The following is a 14,761-nucleotide window of genomic DNA, read 5'->3' on the forward strand; positions in this document are numbered from 1 at the left end:
ACACGTGCCTTACATCCTCGATAAAAACTTTTCACTGCTTCTAACAACTTGCCTCCCACACCATATATTCTTAATACCTTCCACAGAGCATCTCTATCAACTCTATCATATGCCTTCTCCAGATCCATAAATGCTACATACAAATCCATTTGCTTTTCTAAGTATTTCTCACATACATTCTTCAAAGCAAACACCTGATACACACATCCTCTACCACTTCTGAAACCACACTGCTCTTCCCCAATCTGATGCTCTGTACATGCCTTCACCCTCTCAATCAATATCCTCCCATATAAATTACCAGGAATACTCAACAAACTTATACCTCTGTAATTTGAGCACTCACTCTTATCCCCTTTGCCTTTGTACAATGGCACTATGCACGCATTCCGCCAATCCTGAGGCACCTCACCATGAGTCATACATACATTAAATAACCTTACCAACCAGTCAACAATACAGTCACCCCCTTTTTTTAAATAAATTCCACTGCAATACCATCCAAACCTGCTGCCTTGCCGGCTTTCATCTTCCGCAAAGCCTACACTACCTCTTCTCTGTTTACCAAATCATCTTCCCTAACCCTCTCACTTTGCACAGCACCTCGACCAAAACACCCTATATCTGCCACTCTATCATCAAACACATTCAACAAACCTTCAAAATACTCACTCCATCTCCTTCTCACATCACCACTACTTGTTATCACCTCCCCATTTGCGCCCTTCACTGAAGTTCCCATTTGCCCCCTTGTCTTACGCACTTTATTTACCTCCTTCCAGAACATCTTTATATATATATATATATATATATATATATATATATATATATATATATATATATATATATATATATATATATATATATATATATATATATATATATATATATATATATATATGTGTGTATTTATATACATATGAAAAATGTAAGAAATAATTTAGAAAACTGAAACTTCTAGCTTGAAATGAAAAGATGAATGTCACATAATGGTTCAACCTCTTGCTATGGAAAAGGGAAATGTATGATTTATTTACACAAACGTCGATGGTAGTTTTCGTTAATTTAACCACTGTATCTTACTTCTAGGTCCACTTCTCTTATCATGAAACCGGAATATTGGCTTATGATGTTCATTACACAAAGTACAACCATATCTTGGATACATGAGGGTAGGTAGTTGATCATCCGCCATAATAAAGCCTTGACAGACCAAAAGTTTATCTGGACATCAACTTTTCTAGTACATTTATGAAAAACGCCTTTTTGCTTTCCATCTCTATCACTTTGAAAAATGCTCTCTTTGCTCACATTTCAATGAAAGAATAAGCTTCAATGTCTAAGCTACATTCTTTTCCAATTTCACTATTTTCTTGTCAGAGCACCATGTATGAAAACTATCACTCCAGTAACACAACTATAAACATTTACTTCCCCTTTAAGAAAGTTCTGGGGCAGTCTGTCTCGATACACTGCGGGTCACTCTACCACCTGGCGAGGTTTGTGTTGCAATGGTTCTTAATTCACAAAAGTAATAGCATCACTGGTGGGCGGAAGAACATTCTTGTAACCAAAGCTAGGATCACAGTCCGTGCAACTACTTGTACCACCACGTCCAAGTATGTTCATCCGAAGCGGTTCCGTGCACCTCTGGACTGTCATTATGTTCCAACCCAAGGTGCTGTCTGTCAGGTGCTGTAGACGGGAGACAGAAAACCTGGCGTCGTCTGCGGTCTAAGAAGTGGTGGTGGTGGTGGTGGGTAGCGGGGTCTGGTCGGGTCTGGTCGACGGTATTCCTTGTATATTCCTCTCGTTCTTCATGTCCACCTGTCGTCCAGTGAAGGTGCTTGCCTAATGTACCAAAACGCTAGATATATATATATACATATATATATATATATATATATATATATATATATATATATATATATATATATATATATATATATATATATATATATATATATATATATATATGTATATATACATATATATATATATATATATATATATATATATATATATATATATATATATATATATATATATATATATATATATATATATATATATATATATATATATATACATATATATATGTGTATATATATATATGTATATATATATATATATATATATATATATATATATATATATATATATATATATATATATATATATATATATATATATATATATTTTTTTTCTTTCAAACTATTCGCCATTTCCCGCATTAGCGAGGTAGCGTTAAGAACAGAGGACTGGGCCTTTGAGGGAATACCCTCACCTGGCCCAATTCTCTGTTCCTTCTTTTGAAAAAAAAAAAAAAAAAAAAACGAGAGGGGAGGATTTCCAGCCCCCCGCTCCCTCCCCTTTTAGTCGCCTTCTACGACACGCAGGGAATACGTGGGAAGTATTCTTAATCCCCTATCCCCAGGGATATATATATATATATATATATATATATATATATATATATATATATATATATATATATATATATATATATCTTTTTTATCTGTTGTAAAGCCAAACATGAAGGCTTGTATTCAACCAGACGACCGCAAAGTCTCGTATAAGCCTCTCTTGCTCGTGGTTCCCCACACTGCTCGCTCGCTCTGGTCTGTGAGGCTGAGTAGACTGGAGGTGACCACAGTGAAGAGGAAGAGTACTCAATCATCTCCTTCAAAAGCAACTTCTCCGTCAACAATATTTACAAAACCTTTAAGAAAGGAGACTCCGAAGGTGCGCTGAACAGTAAACCATTCTCTCACTGACGAGCGTCGTTTTTTCATCCATTTTCCTTCCTGCTCGACTTGTGATGGTGTTTCCTACATCTTCCTCCACGTCATTACATTATCACTTATCCTAAAGTATCACCAGTTTCTGATGTATCATCTCTTCATTGCAATATTGAATTTCCTGACACAACATGGAAGCACTTCCTCATAACTGGCTACTCTCATTACAAGAATTTGCAAATAATGTCAAACTATTCCGTGTTCGCAAGATATCACTGACATTATAAATACATCTTTGAAACTATATAGTGTTACAGTTTTGACCCTAATTGTAGTTAAAAAGAAAGAGAAGAGAGAGGCATATGGATGAATTTTTTTGCAGGGAAAAAATGTAAATGAGTGGGAGATTTATAAAAGAAAGAGTCAGGAGGTCAAGAGAAAGGTGCAAGAGGTGAAAAAAAGGGCAAATGAGAGTTGGGGTGAGAGAGTATAATCAAATTTTAGGGAGAATAAAAAGATGTTCTGGAAGGAGGTAAATAAAGTGCGTAAGACAAGGGAGCAAATGGGAACTTCAGTGAAGGGGGCTAATGGGAAGGTGATAACAAGTAGTGGTGATGTGAGAAGGAGATGGAGTGAGTATTTTGAAGGTTTGTTGAATGTGTTTGATGATAGTGTGGCAGATAAAAGGTGTTTTGGTCGAGGTGGTGTGCAAAGTGAGAGGGCTGAGGAAAATGATTTGGTAAACAGAGAAGAGATTGTAAAAGCTTTGCGGAAGATGGAAGCCGGCAAGGCAGCAGGTTTGGATGGTATTGCAGTGGAATTTATTAAAAAAGGGGGTGACTGTATTGTTGACTGGTTGGTAAGGTTATTTAATGTATGTATGACTCATGGTGAGGTGCCTGAGGATTGGCGGAATGCGTGCATAGTGCCATTGTACAAAGGCAAAGGGGATAAGAGTGAGTGCTCAAATTACAGAGGTATATGTTTGTTGAGTATTCCTGGCAAATTATATGGGAGGGTATTGATTGAGAGGGTGAAGGCATACACAGAGCATTAGATTGAGGAAGAGCAGTGTGGTTTCAGAAGTGGTAGAGGATGTGTGGATCAGGTGTTTGCGTTGAAGAATGTATGTGAGAAATACTTAGAAAAGCAAATGGATTTGTATGTAGCATTTATGGATCTGGAGAAGGCATATGATAGAGTTGATAGAGATGCTCGGTGGAAAGTACTAAGAATATATGGTGTGGGAGGCAAATTGTTAGAAGCAGTGAAAAGTTTTTATCGACGATGTAAGGCATGTGTACGTGTAGGAAAAGAGATAAGTGATTGGTTCTCAGTGAATGTAGGTTTGCGGCAGGGGTGTGTGATGTCTCCATGGTTGTTTAATTTGTTTATGGATGAGGTTCTTAGGGAGGTGAATGCAAGAGTTTTGGAAAGTGGGGCAAGTATGCAGTCTGTTGGGGATGAGAGAGCTTGGGAAGTGAGTCAGTTGTTGTTCGCTGATGATACAGCGCTGGTGGGTGATTCATGTGAGAAACTGCAGAAGCTGGTGACTGAGTTTGGTAAAGTGTGTGAAAGAAGAAAGTTAAGAGTAAATGTGAATAAGAGCAAGGTTATTAGGTACAGTAGGGTTGAGGGTCAAGTCAATTGGGAGGTAAGTTTGAATGGAGAAAAACTTGAGGAAGTAAAGTTTTTTTTAGATATATGGGAGTGAATCTGGCAGAGGATGGAACCACGGAAGCGGAAGTGAATCATAGGGTGGGGGAAGGGGCGAAAATCCTGGGAGCCTTGAAGAATGTGTGGAAGTCGAGAACATTATCTCGGAAAGCAAAAATGGGTATGTTTGAAGGAATAATGGTTCCAACAATGTTGTATGGTTGCGAGACGTGGGCTATGGATAGAGTTGTGCGCAGGAGGATGGATGTGCTGGAAATGAGATGTTTGAGGACAATATGTGGTGTGAGGTGGTTTGATCGAGTAAGTAACGTAAGGGTAAGAGAGATGTGTGGAAATAAAAAGAGCGTGGTTGAGAGAGCAGAAGAGGGTGTTTTGAAATGGCTTGGGCACATGGAGAGAATGAGTGAGGAGAGATTGACTAAGAGGATATATGTGTCGGAGGTGGAGGGAACGAGGAGAAGTGGGAGACCAAATTAGAGGTGGAAAGATGGAGTGAAAATGATTTTGAGTGATCGGGGCCTGAACATGCAGGAGGGTGAAAGGCGGGAAAGGAATAGAGTGAATTGAATCGCTGTGGTATATCGGGGTCGACGTGCTGTCAATGGATTGAACCAGGGCATGTGAAGCGTCTGGAGTAAACCATTGAAAGTTGTGTGGGGCCTGGATGTGGAGGGGGAGCTGAGGTTTCGGGCATTATTACGTGGAAGCTGGGGACTGAGTGTGAACGAATGGGGCCTTTGTTGTCTTTTCCTAGCGCTACCTCGCACACATGAGGGGGGAGGGGGTTGTTATTCCATGTGTGGCGAGGTGGCGAGGGAAATAAATAAAGGCAGACAGTATGAATTATGTACTTGTGTATATATGTATATGTGTCTGTGTATATATATGTGTACATTGAGATGTATAGGTATGTATATTTGCGTGTGTGGACGTGAATGTATATACATGTGTATGGGGGTGGGTTGGGCCATTTCTTTCGTCTGTTTCCTTGCGCTCCCTCGCAAACGCGGGAGACAGCGACAAAGCAAATAAATCTAAATAAATAAATAAATAAATATATATATATATATATATATATATATATATATATATATATATATATATATATATATATATATATATATATATATGAATATATACTATCCCTGGGGATAGGGGAGAAAGAATGCTTCCCACGTATTCCCTGCGTGTCGTAGAAGGCGACTAAAAGGGAAGGGAGCGGTAGGCTGGAAATTCTCCCCTCTCGGTTTTTTTTTTTTTTTAATTTTACAAAAGAAGGGACACAGAAGAGGGCCAGGTGAGGATATTCCCTAAAAGGTCCAGTCCTCTGTTCTTAGCACTACCTCGCTAACCTGGGAGATGGCGAATAGTATGAAAGAATATATATATATATATATATATATATATATATATATATATATATATATATATATATATATATATAGATATATATATATATATGTATATATATATATATGTATATATATATATATATATCATGCAAAGCTCCAACAGCCAGGATCGAACGTGCGACCCCTTGTGCAAGAGGCAAGCATGTAACCGCTAGGCTAAGGGACTGTATAATAGGAAACAACTATTCGAAATACTAAGTACTCGAATACCCTTCGTCTCACAATGGTGAGCAACGGGGTCTATCGGTTGTTTCCGAACAGAACACATAGCCAGCTGATAGCGTTTTACCGAACCTGACTGTACAACGCGGAGTTATATAGATACGAATAAAGTGTATATGAACGCGCACCTTCATAGAACATACAAAGCTCCATCAGCCAGGATCGAACCTGGGACCCCTTGTGCAAGAGGCAGGCATGCTAACCGCTAGGCGAAGGGACTGTATAATAGGAAACAACTATTCGAAATACTAAGTACTCGAATACCCTTCGTCTCACTATGGTAAGCAACGGGGTCTATCGGTTGTTTCCGAACAGAACACATAGCCAGCTGATAGCGTTTTACCGAACCTGACTGTACAACGCGGAGATATATGAATACGAATAAAGTGTATATGAACGCGCACCTTCATAGAACATACAAAGCTCGAACAGCCAGGATCGAACCTGGGACCCCTTGTGCAAGAGGCAGGCATGCTAACCGCTAGGCGAAGGGACTGTATAATAGGAAACAACTATTCGAAATACTAAGTACTCGAATACCCTTCGTCTCACAATGGTGAGCAACGGGGTCCATCGGTTGTTTCCGAGCAGAACACATAGCCAGCTGATAGCGTTTTACCGAACCTGACTGTACAACGCGGAGTTATATGAATACAAATAAAGTATGTATGAACGCGCACCTTCATAGAACATACAAAGCTCCAACAGCCAGGATCGAACCTGGGACCCCTTGTGCAAGAGGCAGGCATGCTAACCGCTAGGCTAAAGGACTGTATAATAGGAAACAACTATTCGAAATACTAAGTACCCGAATACCCTTCGTCTCACAATGGTGAGCAACGGGTTCGATCCTGGCTGTTGGAGCTTTTTATGTTCTATGAAGGTGCGCGTTCATATACACTTTATTCCTATTCATATAACTCCGCGTTGTACGGTCAGGTTCGGTAAAACGCTATCAGCTGGCTATGTGTTCTGTTCGGAAACAACCGATAGACCCCGTTGCTCACCATTGTGAGACGAAGGGTATTCGAGTACTTAGTATTTCGAATAGTTGTTTCCTATTATACAGTCCTTTAGCCTAGCGGTTAGCATGCCTGCCTCTTGCACAAGGGGTCCCAGGTTCGATCCTGGCTGATGGAGCTTTGTATGTTCTATGAAGGTGCGCGTTCATATACACTTTATTCGTATCTATATAACTCCGCGTTGTACAGTCAGGTTCGGTAAAACGCTATCAGCTGGCTATGTGTTCTGTTCGGAAACAACCGATAGACCCCGTTGCTCACCATTGTGAGACGAAGGGTATTCGAGTACTTAGTATTTCGAATAGTTGTTTCCTATTATACAGTCCTTTAGCCTAGCGGTTAGCATGCCTGTCTCTTGCACAAGGGGTCCCAGGTTCGATCCTGGCTGATGGAGCTTTGTATGTTCTATGAAGGTGCGCGTTCATATACACTTTATTCGTATCTATATAACTCCGCGTTGTACAGTCAGGTTCGGTAAAACGCTATCAGCTGGATATGTGTTCTGTTCGGAAACAACCGATAGACCCCTTTGCTCACCATTGTGAGACGAAGGGTATTCGAGTACTTAGTATTTCGAATAGTTGTTTCCTATTATACAGTCCCTTAGCCTAGCGGTTAGCATGCCTGCCTCTTGCACAAGGTGTCCCAGGTTCGATCCTGGCTGTTGGAGCTTTGTATGTTCTATGAAGGTGCGCGTTCATATACACTTTATTCGTATATATATATATATATATATATATATATATATGTATATATATATATATATATATATATATATATATAGAGAGAGAGAGAGAGAGAGAGAGAGAGAGAGAGACAGCGACAAAGCAAATAAACATGGTGTGTGTGCCCACATGTTCGTATGAATCAGAGGCGCCAGGTCCAGGCGTGGGGTGAGCTGCGGTGTATGTCATCCCGTATGTCATCGCTGCTGACGTTCGCGAAAAGGACCAAGGAGTGTAACTACGCCGAGACTCTGGGACCCTCCAACCAAACAGAATTGGTCTTAGTTCCATAGCCAATCAAGGGTAGCGTTGTATAGCAGCAAGGGTGAACGCTTGTCTTTACTTGTACCCACTACACCCGCTGAGATTTGATTCCTCTCTCTCTTGCCCAGCGAGGTAAGTGGTGTCCCCTGCTGTAAGCCTGTAAGCCCTGCTGTGCTGTAAGCCGTTACTGCTATAATCCCGTTACCCGAGCGCTGTGCTGTAAGCCCGTTACTACTGTGTCACGTCAGGTTTAGCTGAGTGTTTACTGTGTTACATCAGGTTTAGCTAAGTGTAACAATGATGTTTACTGTGTCACGTCAGGTCTAACTAAATGTAATGTTATCGAACAAAGTGTCATAGAAGAAAGAGATCTCCTGGCTTGAAATCTTATCTGGAATGCTAACTCATGTTCAATGTTAACTCATTTTCAATGTTAACTTATGTTCAATGTTAATTCATGTTCAATGTTAACTCATGTTCAATGTTAAACTCATGTTCATTGTTAACGTAAATGATTCATGCCTGATTTATGTGACTATCTTTGTACACTTGAATCCTTTCATTATAAGTAGATTTAATGTAATGCTGGCCTTTAATTCAATCCCATAACTTTATGATTGTGCTATCCCGTTCTGAAACAACAAATCTATAACGTCCTTGCAAGACAAGGATCAGTAGTATTTGTAACATATATGTTACTGGCGACCTTGCCTGAATAAGTATTGAGTTCGTAACATATAAATTGGCGACCTCGCCAGGACATTTCTTGCCTTAACGGAATCTCTTTCCTTGATTCGTTAATCATGCCGTTGACTAGCGAAGCTGACGTTGACCCGTTCTGTCGATCTGAGCCCTCTCCCGAGGACATTAAAACTTTAACAAAGCAGGAGTTGAGACTCGTTGCGGATATGTTGAAACTGATTTATGACCGGAGAGCTAGTAAAGTACAGTTGGAGACCTTAGTCATGAATCATTTTGTTAGTGAGCACATGGTAGATGCTGCGCCTGATGTTGAAATTAGTGTCGACGATACCGCCCCATCAGTGACGTCGGACGAAGCCTCGATCCCTCCTCATATCCCTAGTGATGATAATGTTGATCCCGAGAATTGGCGAATTCAACTAGAGATAGCTAAGATCAATGCCGAAATGCAAAAGGAGAGGATCGACCTCGAACGTGAAAAACAGACTTAACTCTTCACCCTCGGGACTAGTGTCGTCTCGGTTGGGTGATTTACATCTCGTACCTAAGTTCGATGAAGATAATGTGGCTTCCTTTTTCCTTAAATTTGAACAGACTGCCCGTGACTGCTCTTGGCCGAAGTCAGCCTGGGTGACAGTTTTGCGGCCCCTCCTTTTTGGCAAAGCTGAATCCACATACACCGCGTTGAACGATGACCAGTGTGGTGATTATGAGGTCGTGAAGCAGGCAGTGATAAATTCTTATCATTTAAGTCCGGAAGCACACCAACTCAGATTTCGAGCTAAGCATAAGCGCCCAGATCAAACCTACCTAGATCACTTTTGTGAGAAGTACAAGTTAGGCGCGCAGTGGGTACGCTCCGCGGGAGCTTATATCGATGCTGAATCGGTCCTGAAACTATTTGTGTTCGAGGAATGTAAGGACGGTCTACCCCGTGATGTACGGCAGTACGTAATAACTAAATCAGCGAAATATTTTCAGGAGGCTGAGAAACTAGCAGATGAGTACATGTTAGATGTCAAACTTGACGCGGACAGGCGTTCAAAGGGTTTTGACGGCAGAGAGAGGACCAATGGTTATGTAATCCCACCTAAATCTGCTACTTTGCCGGTAACTCATAAAAGTCAGGGGAAATACTCCAACAGAGTTGAGTGTTGTTTTTATTGTGGCAAGGCTGGGCACCAGGTGAGGGATTGCTGGGCTCGAGAGAAGGAATCCAGAGACTTTACCAAAAGTAGGCCGGTAAGTCTCTTCTCAACTTTAGGGCCACTTAGTAAAGTAGGTAAGGCTATCCCTGCTCTTAGGAAAAAAGAGGGGTTGCGAGAGTGTTAATCAATCTGTAGTTAAGGATCCGTTCTGTGGGAACTACAATGCGTTCCTGTCTGAGGGCTATGTTAGTAGATGTGGTGTACAACGAAAAGTAATCGTATTACGGGATTCTGGTGCACTGCAGTCCCTGATGATGGATGACTTGGTGCCGCGAGGAGAGTTTGGAGACCGAGCCTTGCTAGATGGACTGTCGGGTCCCAAGGAAGCTCCACTAGTCGATGTGAGGGTAGAAACAGATCTCTTCACGGGCCATGCTCTCATAGGGGTTGTAGATAGGTTACCTCTCTCAGGTGTGGACTTTGTGTTAGGCAATGACCTAGCGGGTGGGAAGATGAACCCAGTGCCGGTGTCGCTTACGGGCCCGGTGGAGTCCACGGAGGCAGTGCAGCTTGAGGAAGAAATACCAGAGTTAGTCTCCAACCACGATGATGCCAGGTCCATGGCAGCTGGCACAGCAGGCCGTGTGCCTGAGGACATAGCCGTTGAAACGGAGGAAGTGAAGATCAGCGAGAGGAGACGGTGTGATACCCTCTCCCCTGGTATAGATTCCGTTGAAACGGAGGAAGTTAAGACTCTCCCCCCGACTGAGACCAACGAGAGGAAGCTGTGTGATACCCTCTCCCCTGGTGTAGCCTCCGTTGAGGCAGTGGACTTTAAGACTCTTCATGAGAGTGAGGCCAGCGAGAGGAAGCTGTGTGATACCCTCTCCCCTGGTGTAGCCTCCGTTAAGACGGAGGAAGTGAAGTCTCTCCCTACGAGTGAGTCTAGTGAAAGGGAGCTCTGTGATACCCTCTCCCCTGGCGTAGACTCCGTTGAGACTGAGGATTTGTCTCGCACCCACTCAAGAGAGAAGACTCTCCCTGAGGATGAAATTAGTGAGAAGCTGTGTGATACCTCCTGTGCTAGTTTCGAGTCCGTACAAGAATCAGTGGGTGAGACTGAGAATTTGTCTCGCGCCCATTCAAGAGATACTCAGAAACGGAGAACAATATGGCCTGACAAACGATCTCGTTTGAGAAGGTTTGAGGCGGGCGACGAGGTGTTGCCTCAACTACCGCAGCCAGGTCAACCCTTGGCTGCCCGTTTTCAGGGTCCCTACACCATTATCTGGAGGGTAGGAGACTCAAATTACCTTGTCTCTACCCCCGATAGGGGCAGAGGTCGGAGATTATGCCACGTCAACATGCCCCTTGGAACGACGGTGCCAGTCTGCATCATCTTACGTCCAGCGGTAGCCGTGTGTGACGAAGTCGACGACGTAGCTGCGAGTGCCTCGGAGACCTGGGACCCGGGCGGAGGCGTGAGAAAACTGGAGTGTAACTTGGATATGGTTGGGTATTATAGGATGTTCATTGTAAATTTTGCAACAGTCGCAAACCCTCTGATAGATTTATTTAAGAAAGATGTTAGATATGTTTGGAATGAGCAGTGTGAGACAGTCTCTCTTATTAGTTAGGAACCCTATTTTTGAACTGTTTTGTTTGCGGGAGTCCAACCAGATTTGCTGTTAATGCCGCCAGTGATGCTGACGCTGATGAGGTCCTCATGCGGGGGGACGGAGAGAGGGTTGAGCCCAAACAGAGAGCCACCATGGAGAGGAAACTTTTGTTTTGCTATTTGTATTGTAGCACTTTGTGTATGTGTTCTTCAGGCAATCATAGAAGTAACCTTTGTTTTCCTATTTGCACTAAAACACTTTGTATATTTGTGCCCTTCAGCCAATCACTTTAGAGTGTACTGACTACCAACCCCTTTTTAAAGTGTTAACAAGCTACGGGATCGGAGTCAGTATTAACTAGGTGGGCCTTGTTCCTTCAAGAGTATAATTTAGATATTCACCATATTGCTGGCGCACATAATGTGTTAGCTGATTGTTTATCCCGCTCTTAACGTGAGAAAATTCCTCTTCTAGGAATTTTCTCCTTTAAGGAGGTGGGTGTTACGAACATGGTGTGTGTGCCCACATGTTCGTATGAATCAGAGCCAGGTCCAGGTGTGGGGTCAGCTGCAGGGTATGTCATCCCGTATGTCATCGCTGCTGACGTTCGCAAAAGGACCAAGGAGTGGGGCCCTCCAACCAATCAGAATTGCTCTTAGTTCCATAGCCAATCAAGGGTAGCGTTGTATAGCAGCAAGGGTGAACGCTTGTCTTTACTTGTACCCACTACACCCGCTGAGTTTTGATTCCTCTCTCTCTTGCCCAGCGAGGTAAGTGGTGTCCCCTGCTGTAAGCCTGTAAGCCCTGCTGTGCTGTAAGCCGTTACTGCTATAATCCCGTTACCCGAGCGCTGTGCTGTAAGCCCGTTACTACTGTGTCACGTCAGTTTAGCAAAGTATTTACTGTGTTACATCAGGTTTAGCTAAGTGTAACGATGACGTTTACTGTCACGTCAGATCTAACTAAGTGTAATGTTATCGAACAAAGTGTCATAGAAGAAAGAGATCTCCTGGCTTGAAACCTTATCTGGAATGTTAACTCATGTTCAGTATTAACTCATGTTCAATGTTAACTCATGTTCAATGTCAAACTCATGTTCAGTGTTAACGTAAATGATTCATGCTTGATTTATGTGACTATCTTTGTACACTTGAATTCTTTCATTATAAGTAGATTTGATATAATGCTGGCCTTTAATTCAATCCCATAACTTTATGATTGTGCTATCCCGTTCTGAAACAACAAATCTATAACGTCCTTGCAAGACAAGGATCAGTGGTATTTGTAACATACATGTTACTAGCGACCTTGCCTGAATTAGTATTGAGTTCGTAACAATATATTTTTCTTTTTTTCTTTTTTTTTTGCTTTGTCGCTGTCTCCCGCGTTTGCGAGGTAGCGCAAGGAAACAGACGAAAAAAATGGCCCAACCCACCCCCATCCACATGTATATACATACTTCCAACCACGCAAATATACATACCTACACAGCTTTCCATGGTTTACCCCAGACGCTTCACATGCCTTGATTCAATCCACTGACAGCACGTCAACCCCGGTATAACACATCGCTCCAATTTACTCTATTCCTTGCCCTCCTTTCACCCTCCTGCATGTTCAGGCCCCGATCACACAAAATCTTTTTCACTCCATCTTTCCACCTCCAATTTGGTCTCCCTCTTCTCCTCGTTCCCTCCACCTCCGACACATATATTCTCTTGGTCAATCTTTCCTCACTCATTCTCTCCATGTGCCCGAACCATTTCAAAACACCGTCTTCTGCTCTCTCAACCACGCTCTTTTTAATTCTACACATCTCTCTTACCCTTACGTTACTTACTCGATCAAACCACCTCACACCACACATTGTCCTCAAACATCTCATTTCCAGCACATCCATCCTCCTGCGCACAACTCTATCCATAGCCCACGCCTCGCAACCATACAACATAGTTGGAACCACTATTCCTTCAAACATACCCATTTTTGCTTTCCGAGATAATGTTCTCGACTTCCACACATTCTTCAAGGCTCCCAGAATTTTCGCCCCCTCCCCCACCCTATGATCCACTTCCGCTTCCATGGTTCCATCCGCTGCCAGATCCACTCCCAGATATCTAAAACACTTCACTTCCTCCAGTTTTTCTCCATTCAAACTCACTTCCCAATTGACTTGACCCTCAACCCTACTGTACCTAATAACGTTGATCTTATTCACATTTACTCTTAACTTTCTTCTTTCACACACTTTACAAACTCAGTCACAAGCTTCTGCAGTTTCTCACATGAATCAGCCACCAGCGCTGTATCATCAGCCAACAACAACTGAATCACTTCCCAAGCTCTCTCATCCCCAACAGACTTCATATTGCCCCTCTTTCCAAAACTCTTGCATTCACCTCCCTAACAACTCCATCCATAAACAAATTAAACAACCATGAAGACATCACACACCTCTGCCGCAAACCTACATTCACTGAGAACCAATCACTTTCCTCTCTTCCTACAAGTACACATGCCTTTCATCCTCGATAAAAATTTTTCACTGCTTCTAACAACTTGCCTCGCACACCATATATTCTTAATACCTTGCACAGAGCATCTCTATCAACTCTATCATATGCCTTCTCCAGATCCATAAATGCTACATACAAATCCATTTGCTTTTCTAAGTATTTCTCACATACATTCTTCAAAGCAAACACCTGATCCACACATCCTCTACCACTTCTGCAACCACACTGCTCTTCCCCAATCTGATGCTCTGTACATGCCTTCACCCTCTCAATCAATATCCTCCCATATAATTTACCAGGAATAATCAACAAACTTATACCTCTGTAATTTGAGCACTCACTCTTATCCCCTTTGCCTTTGTACAATGGCACTATGCACGCATTCCGCCAATCCTGAGGCACCTCACCATGAGTCATACATACATTAAATAACCTTACCAACCAGTTAACAATACAGTCACCCTCTTTTTTAATAAATTCCACTTCAATACCATCCAAACCTGCTGCCTTGCCGGCTTTCATCTTCCGCAAAGATTTTACTACCTCTTCTCTGTTTACCAAATCATTTTCCCTAACCCTCTCACTTTGCACACCACCTCGACCAAAATACCCTACATCTCCCACTCTATCATCAAACACATTCAACAAACCTTCAAAAGACTCACTCCATCTCCTTCTCACATCACCACTACTTGTTATCACCTCCCCATTTG

At 42.2% G+C, this 14,761-nt stretch overlaps 1 protein-coding gene across 1 annotated transcript in view; it reads right to left on the reverse strand.

Moving 5' to 3' along the window:
* Positions 1-14,761, reverse strand: part of LOC139763335 (glutamate receptor-like) — a 767,617-nt gene that overhangs the window by 655,456 nt on the left and 97,400 nt on the right. The window lies entirely within an intron of this gene.

Source organism: Panulirus ornatus, chromosome 46 (genome assembly GCF_036320965.1).
Source record: "Panulirus ornatus isolate Po-2019 chromosome 46, ASM3632096v1, whole genome shotgun sequence".
NCBI classification, from domain to species: domain Eukaryota; kingdom Metazoa; phylum Arthropoda; class Malacostraca; order Decapoda; family Palinuridae; genus Panulirus; species Panulirus ornatus.